The sequence below is a fragment of the Xyrauchen texanus genome, unplaced genomic scaffold (genome assembly GCF_025860055.1).
Source record: "Xyrauchen texanus isolate HMW12.3.18 unplaced genomic scaffold, RBS_HiC_50CHRs HiC_scaffold_79, whole genome shotgun sequence".
NCBI classification, from domain to species: domain Eukaryota; kingdom Metazoa; phylum Chordata; class Actinopteri; order Cypriniformes; family Catostomidae; genus Xyrauchen; species Xyrauchen texanus.
Genome location: NW_026266786.1, coordinates 27514 through 42397, shown reverse-complemented (window position 1 = coordinate 42397; position 14884 = coordinate 27514). Strand labels below are relative to the sequence as shown.

Below are 14884 nucleotides of genomic sequence, written 5' to 3'. Positions count from 1 at the left end.
AAATATTTGACCAGAAAATGGGACTTTTGGGAATTACCTGTAGCGCCCCCTAGGGGTGAATGTTGGCCATTCTTGGTTTGAGGGTTCCTGTTGACCTGTAGTATCAATGTACCAAATTAGAACATTTTTGACCATAAAATGGGAATTTCGGCGTGGCCTCTAGTGCCCCCTAGGGGCGAATGTTGGCCATTCTTTGTTTGTGGGTTCCTGTTGGCCAGTAGTATCAATGTACCATATTAGAAAATTTTTGACCAGAAAACGAAATTTTGGGAGTGGCCTGTAGCGCCCCCTAATGGCGAATGTGGGCCATACTTGGTTTGTGGGTTCCTGTTGGCCTGTAGTATCAATGTACCAAATTATAACTTTTTTGACCAGAAAATGGGAATTTCGGCTTGGCCTCTAGCGCCACCTAGTGGTGAATGTCGGTCATTCTTGGTTTGTGGATTCCTTTTGGCCTGTACTATTAATGTACCAAATTAGAACATTTTTGACCAGAAAATGGGAATTTCGGCATGGCCTGTAGTGCCCCCTAGGGGCGAATGTTGGCCATTCTTGGTTTGAGGGTTCCTGTTGACCTGCAGTATCAATGTACCAAATTAGAACGTTTTTGACCAGAAAACGAAATTTTGGAGTAGCCTGTAGCGCCCCCTAAGGGCGAATGTGGGCCACACTTGGTATGTGGGTTCCTGTTGGCCTGTAGTATCAAAGTACCAAATTAGAAAATTTTTGACCAGAAAATGGGAATTTTGGCTTGTCCTGTAGTGCCCCCTAGTGGCGAATGTCGGTCATTCTTGGTTTGTGGATTCCTGTTGGCCTGTACTATTCTTGTACCGAATTAGAACATTTTTGACCAGAAAATGGGAATTTTGGCTTGTCCTGTAGTGCCCCCTAGTGGCGTATGTCGGTCATTCTTGGTTTGTGGATTCCTGTTGGCCTGTACTATTAATTTACCAAATTAGAACATTTTTGACCAGAAAATGGGAATTTTGGCATGGCCATTCTTTGCACAGTACTTCAGAGTGATGTCATCTTTAAGCATGTTAGGTTTGAAAAACCATCAGTCAAAATTACATTTGATTTATTGACACGTATATATTGTTAAAATTTGGACATTTACATAAACACGCCCCTTTCAGCCATTTTGTATCGTATTCATTTTTCCTAAGTAACGTTTTCAAGGACTGTCCATTCTACACATGTGTACCAAATTTCAAGTCAATTGGAGCTACGGTTCAGGAGAAGAAGAGTTTTGTAGGTTTTCGCAAATTTTCAACGTACGGGAAAATCCATCATGGCGGAAGTTATGGGTTCTTGAGGCTTTTTTGTTCCCCATGAGGAATGAGGCATGTACACCAAGTTTCAGAAGATTTGGACAAATGGCGTGGAAATTGTATCACTTTGAATTTTGTTTTTTGGGCGTGGCCTGTAGCGCCACCTATGGGCGAATGTGGGCCATTCTTGGTTTGGGGGTACCCGTTGGCATGGAGTATCAATGTGCCAATTTAGAAAATTTTTGACCAGTGACTTTTTGAGCTATTGGGGCTCAAGGAGAAGAATAATAATAATAATAATAATAATAATAATAATAAACCATCAATTAGACTAGAGTCTAATAATAATAATAAAACCATCAATTACAATAGATTCCCTCCTACGGAGGAATCTAAATATAGCTGCAAGCAGCAATGCGGATTCCTCCTCAAAATGGCAAATCATTTAAAATTGATCAGTAGATGGTTGGGGATAAACCCTCCCAATTAAGGAATTCAAAAAAACATGTCTTTGTCTGAATCCTAAACGAAACATTTTCAATGTACAGGAAAATCCATACCGGACCTTATGGATCCTTGAGGCTTTTTTGTTCCCAATGAGAAATGAGGCATGTACACCAAGTTTCAGAAGAATTGGACAAATGGCGTGGAAATGGTATCACTTTGAAAATATTTTTTTGGGGCGTGGCCTGTAGCGCCACCTATGGTCGAATGTGGGCCATTCTTGGTTTGTGGGTTCCTGTTGGCCTGTAGTATCAATGTACAAAATTAGAAAATATTTGACCAGAAAATGGGAATTTTGGAGTGGCCTGTAGCGCCCCCTAGGGGCGAATGTGGGCCATTCTTGGTTTGTGGGTTCCTTTTGGCCTGTAGAATCAATGTACCAAATTAGAAAATGTTTGACCAGAAAATGGGACTTTTGGGAATTACCTGTAGCGCCCCCTAATGGCGAATGTTGGCCATTCTTGGTTTGTGGGTTCCTGTTGGCCTGTAGTACCATTGTACCAAATTAGAACATTTTAGACCAGAAAATGGGAATTTCGGCATGGCCTGTAGCGCCCCCTAGGGGTGAATGTTGGCCATTCTTGGTTTGTGGGTTCCTGTTGGCCTGTAGTATCAATGTACCAAATTAGAACATTTTTGACCAGAAAACGGGAATTTTGGCGTGGCCTTTAGCGCCCCCTAGTGGCGAATGTCGGCCATTCTTGGTTTGTGGGTTCCTGTTGGCCTGTAGTACCATTGTACCAAATTAGAACATTTTAGACCAGAAAATGGGAATTTCGGCATGGCCTGTAGCGCCCCCTAGGGGCGAATGTTGGCCATTCTTTGCGCAGTACTTCAGAGTGATGTCATCTTGAAGCATGTTAGGTTTGAAAAACCATCAGTCAAAATTACATTTGATTTATTGACCTGTACGCTGCTAAAAGCGAATGTTTGCTAGACTAGTATTTGGGTTCTTGTTGGCCTGTAGTATCAAAGTACCAAATTAGATTATTTTTGTCCAGAAAATGGGATTAGATATTAAGTCTTGTGTCTTAAGATGAATGTCGTCACTAGGTTTAGTGAATCTGTTAGACTGCAAATCATGTACCAAATTAGAACATATTGGACCAGCAAAATAAACTTGTTTGTCCTTGTAAATTAAGTTTATGTTGCTCACTCACGATTGGCAGATTCTTGTTGTTCTGAGTCTAAAGTTCACTAAATTTAGTCAGATTTGATCTTAAAACAAGACTTAATAGCTTGGCCATTCTTTGCACAGTACTTCAGAGTGATGTCATCTTTAAGCATGTTTAGGTAATTGACAAAACCATCAGTCAAAATTACATTGTCAGAATCATTTATTGACACGTATATATTGTTAAAATTTGGACATTTACATAAACACGCCCCTTTCAGCCATTTTGTATCGTATTCATTTTTCCTAAGTAACGTTTTCAAAGACTTCAATTCTACACATGTGTACCAAATTTCAAGTCAATTGGAGCTACGGTTCAGGAGAAGAAGAGTTTTGTAGGTTTTCGCAAATTTTCAACGTACGGAAAAATCCATCATGGCGGAAGTTATGGGTTCTTGAGGCTTTTTTGTTCCCCATGAGAAATGAGGCATGTACACCAAGTTTCAGGAGATTTGGACAAATGGCGTGGAAATGGTATCACTTTGAATATATTTTTTTTGGGCGTGGCCTGTAGCGCCACCTATGGGCGAATGTTGACCATTCTTGGTTTGGGGGTACCCGTTGGCATGGACTATCAATGTGCCAATTTAGAAAACTTTTGACCAGTGACTTTTTGAGCTATTTGGGCTCAAGGAGAAGAAGAATAATAATAATAATAAATATAGCTGCAAGCAGCAATGCGGATTCCTCCTCAAAATGGCAAATCATTTCAAATTGATCAGTAGAGGGTTGGGGTTAAACCCTCTCAATGGATGAATCCAAAAAACATGTATTTCTGTCTGAATCCTAAACGAAACATTTTCAGTCTACAGGAAAATCCATCATACCTTATGGATCCTTGAGGCGTTTTTGTTCCCAATGAGAAATGAGGCATGTACACCAAGATTCAAAAGAATTGGTTAAATGGCGTGGAAATGGTATCACTTTGAAAATATTTTTTGGGGCGTGGCCTGTAGCGCCACCTATGGGCAAATGTGGGTCATTCTTGGTTTGTGGGTTCCTGTTGGCCTGTAGTATCAATGTACAAAATTAGAAAATATTTGACCAGAAAATGGGACTTTTGGGAATTACCTGTAGCGCCCCCTAGGGGTGAATGTTGGCCATTCTTGGTTTGAGGGTTCCTGTTGACCTGTAGTATCAATGTACCAAATTAGAACATTTTTGACCATAAAATGGGAATTTCGGCGTGGCCTCTAGTGCCCCCTAGGGGCGAATGTTGGCCATTCTTTGTTTGTGGGTTCCTGTTGGCCAGTAGTATCAATGTACCATATTAGAAAATTTTTGACCAGAAAACGAAATTTTGGGAGTGGCCTGTAGCGCCCCCTAATGGCGAATGTGGGCCATACTTGGTTTGTGGGTTCCTGTTGGCCTGTAGTATCAATGTACCAAATTATAACTTTTTTGACCAGAAAATGGGAATTTCGGCTTGGCCTCTAGCGCCACCTAGTGGTGAATGTCGGTCATTCTTGGTTTGTGGATTCCTTTTGGCCTGTACTATTAATGTACCAAATTAGAACATTTTTGACCAGAAAATGGGAATTTCGGCATGGCCTGTAGTGCCCCCTAGGGGCGAATGTTGGCCATTCTTGGTTTGAGGGTTCCTGTTGACCTGCAGTATCAATGTACCAAATTAGAACGTTTTTGACCAGAAAACGAAATTTTGGAGTAGCCTGTAGCGCCCCTAAGGGCGAATGTGGGCCACACTTGGTATGTGGGTTCCTGTTGGCCTGTAGTATCAAAGTACCAAATTAGAAAATTTTTGACCAGAAAATGGGAATTTTGGCTTGTCCTGTAGTGCCCCTAGTGGCGAATGTCGGTCATTCTTGGTTTGTGGATTCCTGTTGGCCTGTACTATTCTTGTACCGAATTAGAACATTTTTGACCAGAAAATGGGAATTTTGGCTTGTCCTGTAGTGCCCCTAGTGGCGTATGTCGGTCATTCTTGGTTTGTGGATTCCTGTTGGCCTGTACTATTAATTTACCAAATTAGAACATTTTTGACCAGAAAATGGGAATTTTGGCATGGCCATTCTTTGCACAGTACTTCAGAGTGATGTCATCTTGAAGCATGTTAGGTTTGAAAAACCATCAGTCAAAATTACATTTGATTTATTGACACGTATATATTGTTAAAATTTGGACATTTACATAAACACGCCCCTTTCAGCCATTTTGTATCGTATTCATTTTTCCTAAGTAACGTTTTCAAGGATGTCCATTCTACACATGTGTACCAAATTTCAAGTCAATTGGAGCTACGGTTCAGGAGAAGAAGAGTTTTGTAGGTTTTCGCAAATTTTCAACGTACGGGAAAATCCATCATGGCGGAAGTTATGGGTTCTTGAGGCTTTTTTGTTCCCCATGAGGAATGAGGCATGTACACCAAATTTCAGAAGATTTGGACAAATGGCGTGGAAATTGTATCACTTTGAATTTTGTTTTTTTGGGCGTGGCCTGTAGCGCCACCTATGGGCGAATGTGGGCCATTCTTGGTTTGGGGGTACCCGTTGGCATGGAGTATCAATGTGCCAATTTAGAAAATTTTTGACCAGTGACTTTTTGAGCTATTGGGGCTCAAGGAGAAGAATAATAATAATAATAATAAATATAGCTGCAAGCAGCAATGCGGATTCCTCCTCAAAATGGCAAATCATTTAAAATTGATCAGTAGATGGTTGGGGATAAACCCTCCCAATTAAGGAATTCAAAAAACATGTCTTTGTCTGAATCCTAAACGAAACATTTTCAATGTACAGGAAAATCCATACCGGACCTTATGGATCCTTGAGGCTTTTTTGTTCCCAATGAGAAATGAGGCATGTACACCAAGTTTCAGAAGAATTGGACAAATGGCGTGGAAATGGTATCACTTTGAAAATATTTTTTTGGGGCGTGGCCTGTAGCACCACCTATGGTCGAATGTGGGCCATTCTTGGTTTGTGGGTTCCTGTTGGCCTGTAGTATCAATGTACAAAATTAGAAAATATTTGACCAGAAAATGGGAATTTTGGAGTGGCCTGTAGCGCCCCCTAGGGGCGAATGTGGGCCATTCTTGGTTTGTGGGTTCCTGTTGGCCTGTAGAATCAATGTACCAAATTAGAAAATGTTTGACCAGAAAATGGGAATTCCTGGCCTTGGCGAATGTTGGCCATTCCTGTTGGCCTGTAGTACATGTACCAAATTAGAACATTTTGACCTGAACGGATGGCTGTAGCCCCTAGTGAATGTGGCCATTCTTGGTTTGTGGGTTCCTGTTGGCCTGTAGTACCATTGTACCAAATTAGAACATTTTAGACCAGAAAATGGGAATTTCGGCATGGCCTGTAGCGCCCCCTAGGGGCGAATGTTGGCCATTCTTTGCGCAGTACTTCAGAGTGATGTCATCTTGAAGCATGTTAGGTTTGAAAAACCATCAGTCAAAATTACATTTGATTTATTGACACGTATATATTGTTAAAATTTGGACATTTACATAAACACGCCCCTTTCAGCCATTTTGTATCGTATTCATTTTTCCTAAGTAACGTTTTCAAAGACTGTCAATTCTACACATGTGTACCAAATTTCAAGTCAATTGGAGCTACGGTTCAGGAGAAGAAGAGTTTTGTAGGTTTTCGCAAATTTTCAACGTACGGAAAAATCCATCATGGCGGAAGTTATGGGTTCTTGAGGCTTTTTTGTTCCCCATGAGAAATGAGGCATGTACACCAAGTTTCAGGAGATTTGGACAAATGGCGTGGAAATGGTATCACTTTGAATTTTGTTTTTTTGGGCGTGGCCTGTAGCGCCACCTATGGGCGAATGTTGACCATTCTTGGTTTGGGGGTACCCGTTGGCATGGAGTATCAATGTGCCAATTTAGAAAACTTTTGACCAGTGACTTTTTGAGCTATTTGGGCTCAAGGAGAATAATAATAATAATAATAATAAATATAGCTGCAAGCAGCAATGCGGATTCCTCCTCAAAATGGCAAATCATTTAAAATTGATCAGTAGATGGTTGGGGATAAACCCTCCCAATTAAGGAATTCAAAAAACATGTACTTCTGTCTGAATCCTAAACGAAACATTTTCAATGTACAGGAAAATCCATACCGGACCTTATGGATCCTTGAGGCTTTTTTGTTCCCAATGAGAAATGAGGCATGTACACCAAGTTTCAGAAGAATTGGACAAATGGCGTGGAAATGGTATCACTTTGAAAATATTTTTTGGGGCGTGGCCTGTAGCACCACCTATGGTCGAATGTGGGCCATTCTTGGTTTGTGGGTTCCTGTTGGCCTGTAGTATCAATGTACAAAATTAGAAAATATTTGACCAGAAAATGGGAATTTTGGAGTGGCCTGTAGCGCCCCCTAGGGGCGAATGTGGGCCATTCTTGGTTTGTGGGTTCCTGTTGGCCTGTAGAATCAATGTACCAAATTAGAAAATGTTTGACCAGAAAATGGGACTTTTGGGAATTACCTGTAGCGCCCCCTAATGGCGAATGTTGGCCATTCTTGGTTTGTGGGTTCCTGTTGGCCTGTAGTACCATTGTACCAAATTAGAACATTTTAGACCAGAAAATGGGAATTTCGGCATGGCCTGTAGCGCCCCCTAGGGGTGAATGTTGGCCATTCTTGGTTTGTGGGTTCCTGTTGGCCTGTAGTATCAATGTACCAAATTAGAACATTTTTGACCAGAAAACGGGAATTTTGGCGTGGCCTTTAGCGCCCCCTAGTGGCGAATGTCGGCCATTCTTGGTTTGTGGGTTCCTGTTGGCCTGTAGTACCATTGTACCAAATTAGAACATTTTAGACCAGAAAATGGGAATTTCGGCATGGCCTGTAGCGCCCCCTAGGGGCGAATGTTGGCCATTCTTTGCGCAGTACTTCAGAGTGATGTCATCTTGAAGCATGTTAGGTTTGAAAAACCATCAGTCAAAATTACATTTGATTTATTGACACGTATATATTGTTAAAATTTGGACATTTACATAAACACGCCCCTTTCAGCCATTTTGTATCGTATTCATTTTTCCTAAGTAACGTTTTCAAAGACTGTCAATTCTACACATGTGTACCAAATTTCAAGTCAATTGGAGCTACGGTTCAGGAGAAGAAGAGTTTTGTAGGTTTTCGCAAATTTTCAACGTACGGGAAAATCCATCATGGCGGAAGTTATGGGTTCTTGAGGCTTTTTTGTTCCCCATGAGGAATGAGGCATGTACACCAAGTTTCAGAAGATTTGGACAAATGGCGTGGAAATGGTATCACTTTGAATTTATGTTTTTTTGGGCGTGGCCTGTAGCGCCACCTATGGGCGAATGTTGACCATTCTTGGTTTGGGGGTACCCGTTGGCATGGACTATCAATGTGCCAATTTAGAAAATTTTTGACCAGTGACTTTTTGAGCTATTTGGGCTCAAGGAGAAGTAATAATAATAATAATAATAATAAATATAGCTGCAAGCAGCAATGCGGATTCCTCCTCAAAATGGCAAATCATTTAAAATTGATCAGTAGATGGTTGGGGATAAACCCTCCCAATTAAGGAATTCAAAAAAACATGTCTTCGTCTGATTCCTAAACAAAACATTTTCAATGTACAGGAAAATCCATACCGGACCTTATGGATCCTTGAGGCTTTTTTGTTCCCAATGAGAAATGCGGCATGTACACCAAGTTTCAGAAGAATTGGACAAATGGGGTGGATATTATATCATTTTGAAAAAAAAATTTGGGGCGTGGCCTGTAGCGCCACCTATGGGCAAATGTTGGTCATTCTTGGTTTGTGGGTTCCTGTTGGCCTGTAGTATAAATGTACAAAATTAGAAAATATTTGACCAGAAAATGGGAATTTTGGAGTGGCCTGTAGCGCCCCCTAGGGGCGAATGTGGGCCTTTCTTGGTTTGTGGGTTCCTGTCGGCCTGTAGAATCAATACACCAAATTAGAAAATGTTTGACCAGAAAATGGGATTTTTTGGAATTACCTGTAGCGCCCCCTAATGGCGAATGTTGGCCATTCGTGGTTTGTGGGTTCCTGTTGGCATGTAGTATCAGTGTACCAAATTAGAACATTTTTGACCAGAAAATGGGAATTTTGGCATGGCCTGTAGCGCCCCCTAGGGGTGAATGTTGTCCATTCTTGGTTTGTGGGTTCCTGTCTGCCTGTAGTATCAATGTACCAAATTAAAAAAAAATTTGACCAGAAAACGGGAATTTTGGCGTGGCCTTTAGCGCCCCCTAGTGGCGAATGTCGGCCATTCTTGGTTTGTGGGTTCCTGTTGGCCTGTAGTACCATTGTACCAAATTAGAACATTTTAGACCAGAAAATGGGAATTTCGACATGGCCTGTAGCGCCCCCTAGGGGCGAATGTCGGCCATTCTTTGCGCAGTACTTCAGAGTGATGTCATCTTGAAGCATGTTAGGTTTGAAAAACCATCAGTCAAAATTACATTTGATTTATTGACAGGTATATATTGTTAAAATTTGGACATTTACATAAACACGCCCCTTTCAGACATTTTGTATCACATTCATTTTTCCTAAGTAATGTTTTCAAGGATGTCCATTCTACAAATGTGTACCAAATTTCAAGTCAATTGGAGCTACGGTTCAGGAGAAGAAGAGTATTTTTAGGTTTTCGCAAATTTTCAACGTACGGGAAAATCCATCATGGTGAAAGTTATGGGTCCTTAAGGCTTTTTTGTTCCCCATGAGGAATGAGGCATGTACACCAAGTTTCAGAAGATTTAGACAAATGGCGTGGAAATTGTATCACTTTGAATGAAAAATCACTTTGAAAATCTCTACTTTCACTTTCACTTCTCTCTTAAGATTTTTTTCTGTTTTTTTTGTGTGATTTACATAAGCATATCACAAGCAATTTTATTTGAAAGACTATCTAGGCACATAATAACACTGTATAGCTGTGACTGTTTATAACTATTTCAAAATGTAGCCTACAAGCTCACACTTTAAATGGTCAGTGCTTTGATTTTTAAATCATTAAAATAGCAACAGATCCAGTGAAAAAAATGGAGTGATTGTGTTTACATGCCATTCAAAAACGTGGCATTTTACAAGGTAAGAGAGAAATAAAAAAAACTTAAAATAATACCATTTGTACTTCTCAATTACTTGGGAATGTCTATGTTCAGGACGAAGGCTAAATTGTTACTGTCTCTTTAAGAGGCTTTTATCGCATGATACGATACTTAAGGCACAGTTCAGTTTAATCTTTTGAGAACTGAGAAGTATCATTATTTTCGTTTTGTGCCATGCTTGTTGCATTTGTATTCATTGTGAGATGATAAAATACAGACTGCGTGAATGGTTGATTTTGTTCACTTGAATTTTGTGACGTGTTTCAGAAAAATAATCGCGAAGACAGAGACTGAGCACCCTGTTTATTTATTTTACAAAAGCACAAGGTTTTGTTGTTATTGTAAGTGTACACAAATAAAAGTACACATTTCATAGTTCGTAATGATGTCTTGCATGTTTCTGTATGGGCAAAAATGACGCAGTATTTTGTTTAAGTTGTTTCCGCTGTTTCGAGAGAAAAATATAGCAGGACGTCATCTGGAATAATGCCAGAATAAAATATAATTATTCCAGATTTCTTTCTCAACTGTTTGTTCACTTGAGACATAACAGACTCCTCAATATATCATGTATTTTGACACTCTGTTGTATGAAATTGTCCGTTCAGACGCAAGCAGCAGCGAAAGACATCGGAGTGCGTGAGTTAGACGCGACGCGGCTCGCTGTGTCACACAAACAGCTCGCAAACATGTATTTGAGTTGTTTTGACATTTGTTGAGTTGAATAGTGTAAAATCGCTTGAATGTTCAAACAGGCAAACATTGTATACAACCGACAAACCTTCATGATGATGCGAGCAAAAATGATCTCGCCTCGCGGTTTGCGTGTTGTCAGAGACAATTAAACAACATCATTCTCGGAAGTTTTGATACGTTAGGATTGATCAGCCCATCCCTACTTTCTTTAGACATATGTTTCATGTTTGTGTAAGTTTTTGTGACGTGTTTCAGAAAGATATTCGCTTAGACAAAGAGCACACGGTTTATTTTCTTTATTTTACAACAAATAAAAGTACAACTTTCATAGTTTGTGACGATGTATTAAATGTATCTGTATGTGCAAAAATAACGCAGTATTTTGTTTAAGCTGTTAACGCTGTTTCGAGAGAAAAATCTTAACAGGACACCACAGCGGCATCCGTGTTGTTCACAATAATTCATAATTAAATATATTGATACCCAATTTCTTTATCAACTGTTTGTTCACTTGATACATAACAGACACCCCAATATATCATGTATTTTGGTGTATGAAATTGTCCGTTCAAACGCATGAAGCTGTGAAAGCGAACTCTCATCGGCGTGCGAGCGTTAGTCGCGACGCGGCTCGCTCGCTGTGTCACACAAACTGCTCGAAAACATTTATTTGAGTTGTTTTGCCTTTGTTGAGTTGAATAGTGTAAAATCGCTTGAATGTTCAAGCAGGCAACCATTGTACACAACCAACAAACCTTCGTGAAGATGCGAGCAAAAATGATCTCGCCTCGAGGATTGCGTGTTGTCAGAGACAATTAAACAACATCATACTCGGAAGTTTTGATACGTTAACGCTGTCTCGATAGAGAAAAATCTAACAGGACATCACAGCGGCATCACTAGACCCCTTCAATAATTCATAATTCAATATATTGATACCCGATTTCTTTATCAACTGTTTGTTCACTTGAGATATAGCAGACACCCCAATATATCATGTATTTTGGTGTATGAAATTGTCCGTTGAAACGCAAGAAGGGAAAGCGAACTCTCATCGGCGTGCGAACGTTAGACGCGACGCGGCTCGCTCGCTGTGTCACACAAACTGCTCGAAAACATTTATTTGAGTTGTTTTGCCTTTGTTGAGTTGAATAGTGTAAAATCGCTTGAATGTTCAAACTGGAAAGCATTAAGACACACAATTGATTTGACATACCTCCGTGCAGACGCAAAATGTCTTCTGTAGTCTAAGTCTGGAGCTCCACCCACTAGGAGACCGAAATGCTTCATTAGAGAGATTGCTACAGAAGAGCTGCATGTGGTAGACAGAGTTACTCCAGTAGAGGGAGCCTCTTTGCTCAGCCAATGTAAGTGAATGGGATTTTACATGTGGACCATATTTGTCCAGTAGAGGGAGCACTTTTGCTCAGCCATTGTAAATCAATGGGATTTTAAAAATTTTTGATCATCTTTTGTGTGTACATTTACATAAACACGTCCATTTCAGCCATTTTGTATTGTATTCATTTTTGCTAAGTAACGTTTGGAAAGACATACATACTACACACGTGTGCCAAATTCCAAGTCAATTGGAGCTGAGGTTCAGGAGAAGAAGAGTTTTGTAGGTTTTCCAAAATTTTCACTGTACAGGAAAATCCATAATGGCAGAAGTATGGGTCCTTGAGGCTTTTTTGTTCCCCATGAGAAATGAGGCATGTTTACAAAGTTTCAGAAGATTTGGACAAATGGGGTGGAAATTATATCACTTTGAATTTTTGTTTTTTGGGCGTGGCCTGTAGCGCCACCTATGGGCGAATGTTGACCATTCTTGGTTTGGGGGTACCCGTTGGCATGGAGTATCAATGTGCCAATTTAGAAAATTTTTGACCAGTGACTTTTTGAGCTATTGGGGCTCAAGGAGAAGAAGTAATAATAATAATAATAATAATAATAAATATAGCTGCAAGCAGCAATGCGGATTCCTCCTCAAAATGGCAAATCATTTCAAATTGATCAGTAGAGGGTTGGGGTTAAACCCTCTCAATGGATGAATCCAAAAAACATGTATTTCTGTCTGAATCCTAAACGAAACATTTTCAGTCTACAGGAAAATCCATCATACCTTATGGATCCTTGAGGCGTTTTTGTTCCCAATGAGAAATGAGGCATGTACACCAAGTTTCAGAAGAATTGGTTAAATGGCGTGGAAATGGTATCACTTTGAAAATATTTTTTGGGGCGTGGCCTGTAGCGCCACCTATGGGCAAATGTGGGCCATTCTTGGTTTGTGGGTTCCTGTTGGCCTGTAGTATCAATGTACATAATTAGAAAATATTTGACCAGAAAATGGGACTTTTGGGAATTACCTGTAGCGCCCCCTAGGGGTGAATGTTGGCCATTCTTGGTTTGAGGGTTCCTGTTGACCTGTAGTATCAATGTACCAAATTAGAACATTTTTGACCATAAAATGGGAATTTCGGCGTGGCCTCTAGTGCCCCCTAGGGGCGAATGTTGGCCATTCTTTGTTTGTGGGTTCCTGTTGGCCAGTAGTATCAATGTACCATATTAGAAAATTTTTGACCAGAAAACGAAATTTTGGGAGTGGCCTGTAGCGCCCCCTAATGGCGAATGTGGGCCATACTTGGTTTGTGGGTTCCTGTTGGCCTGTAGTATCAATGTACCAAATTATAACTTTTTTGACCAGAAAATGGGAATTTCGGCTTGGCCTCTAGCGCCACCTAGTGGTGAATGTCGGTCATTCTTGGTTTGTGGATTCCTTTTGGCCTGTACTATTAATGTACCAAATTAGAACATTTTTGACCAGAAAATGGGAATTTCGGCATGGCCTGTAGTGCCCCCTAGGGGCGAATGTTGGCCATTCTTGGTTTGAGGGTTCCTGTTGACCTGCAGTATCAATGTACCAAATTAGAACGTTTTTGACCAGAAAACGAAATTTTGGAGTAGCCTGTAGCGCCCCCTAAGGGCGAATGTGGGCCACACTTGGTATGTGGGTTCCTGTTGGCCTGTAGTATCAAAGTACCAAATTAGAAAATTTTTGACCAGAAAATGGGAATTTTGGCTTGTCCTGTAGTGCCCCCTAGTGGCGAATGTCGGTCATTCTTGGTTTGTGGATTCCTGTTGGCCTGTACTATTCTTGTACCGAATTAGAACATTTTTGACCAGAAAATGGGAATTTTGGCTTGTCCTGTAGTGCCCCCTAGTGGCGTATGTCGGTCATTCTTGGTTTGTGGATTCCTGTTGGCCTGTACTATTAATTTACCAAATTAGAACATTTTTGACCAGAAAATGGGAATTTTGGCATGGCCATTCTTTGCACAGTACTTCAGAGTGATGTCATCTTTAAGCATGTTAGGTTTGAAAAACCATCAGTCAAAATTACATTTGATTTATTGACACGTATATATTGTTAAAATTTGGACATTTACATAAACACGCCCCTTTCAGCCATTTTGTATCGTATTCATTTTTCCTAAGTAACGTTTTCAAGGATGTCCATTCTACACATGTGTACCAAATTTCAAGTCAATTGGAGCTACGGTTCAGGAGAAGAAGAGTTTTGTAGGTTTTCGCAAATTTTCAACGTACGGGAAAATCCATCATGGCGGAAGTTATGGGTTCTTGAGGCTTTTTTGTTCCCCATGAGGAATGAGGCATGTACACCAAATTTCAGAAGATTTGGACAAATGGCGTGGAAATTGTATCACTTTGAATTTTGTTTTTTTGGGCGTGGCCTGTAGCGCCACCTATGGGCGAATGTGGGCCATTCTTGGTTTGGGGGTACCCGTTGGCATGGAGTATCAATGTGCCAATTTAGAAAATTTTTGACCAGTGACTTTTTGAGCTATTTGGGCTCAAGGAGAAGTAATAATAATAATAATAATAATAAATATAGCTGCAAGCAGCAATGCGGATTCCTCCTCAAAATGGCAAATCATTTAAAATTGATCAGTAGATGGTTGGGGATAAACCCTCCCAATTAAGGAATTCAAAAAACATGTCTTTGTCTGAATCCTAAACGAAACATTTTCAATGTACAGGAAAATCCATACCGGACCTTATGGATCCTTGAGGCTTTTTTGTTCCCAATGAGAAATGAGGCATGTACACCAAGTTTCAGAAGAATTGGACAA

General features: G+C 40.3%; 1 long non-coding RNA gene across 1 annotated transcript in view; it reads right to left on the bottom strand.

Moving 5' to 3' along the window:
- LOC127642771 (uncharacterized) overlaps nt 1-14884 on the bottom strand; it is a 57404-nt gene that overhangs the window by 25386 nt on the left and 17134 nt on the right. The window lies entirely within an intron of this gene.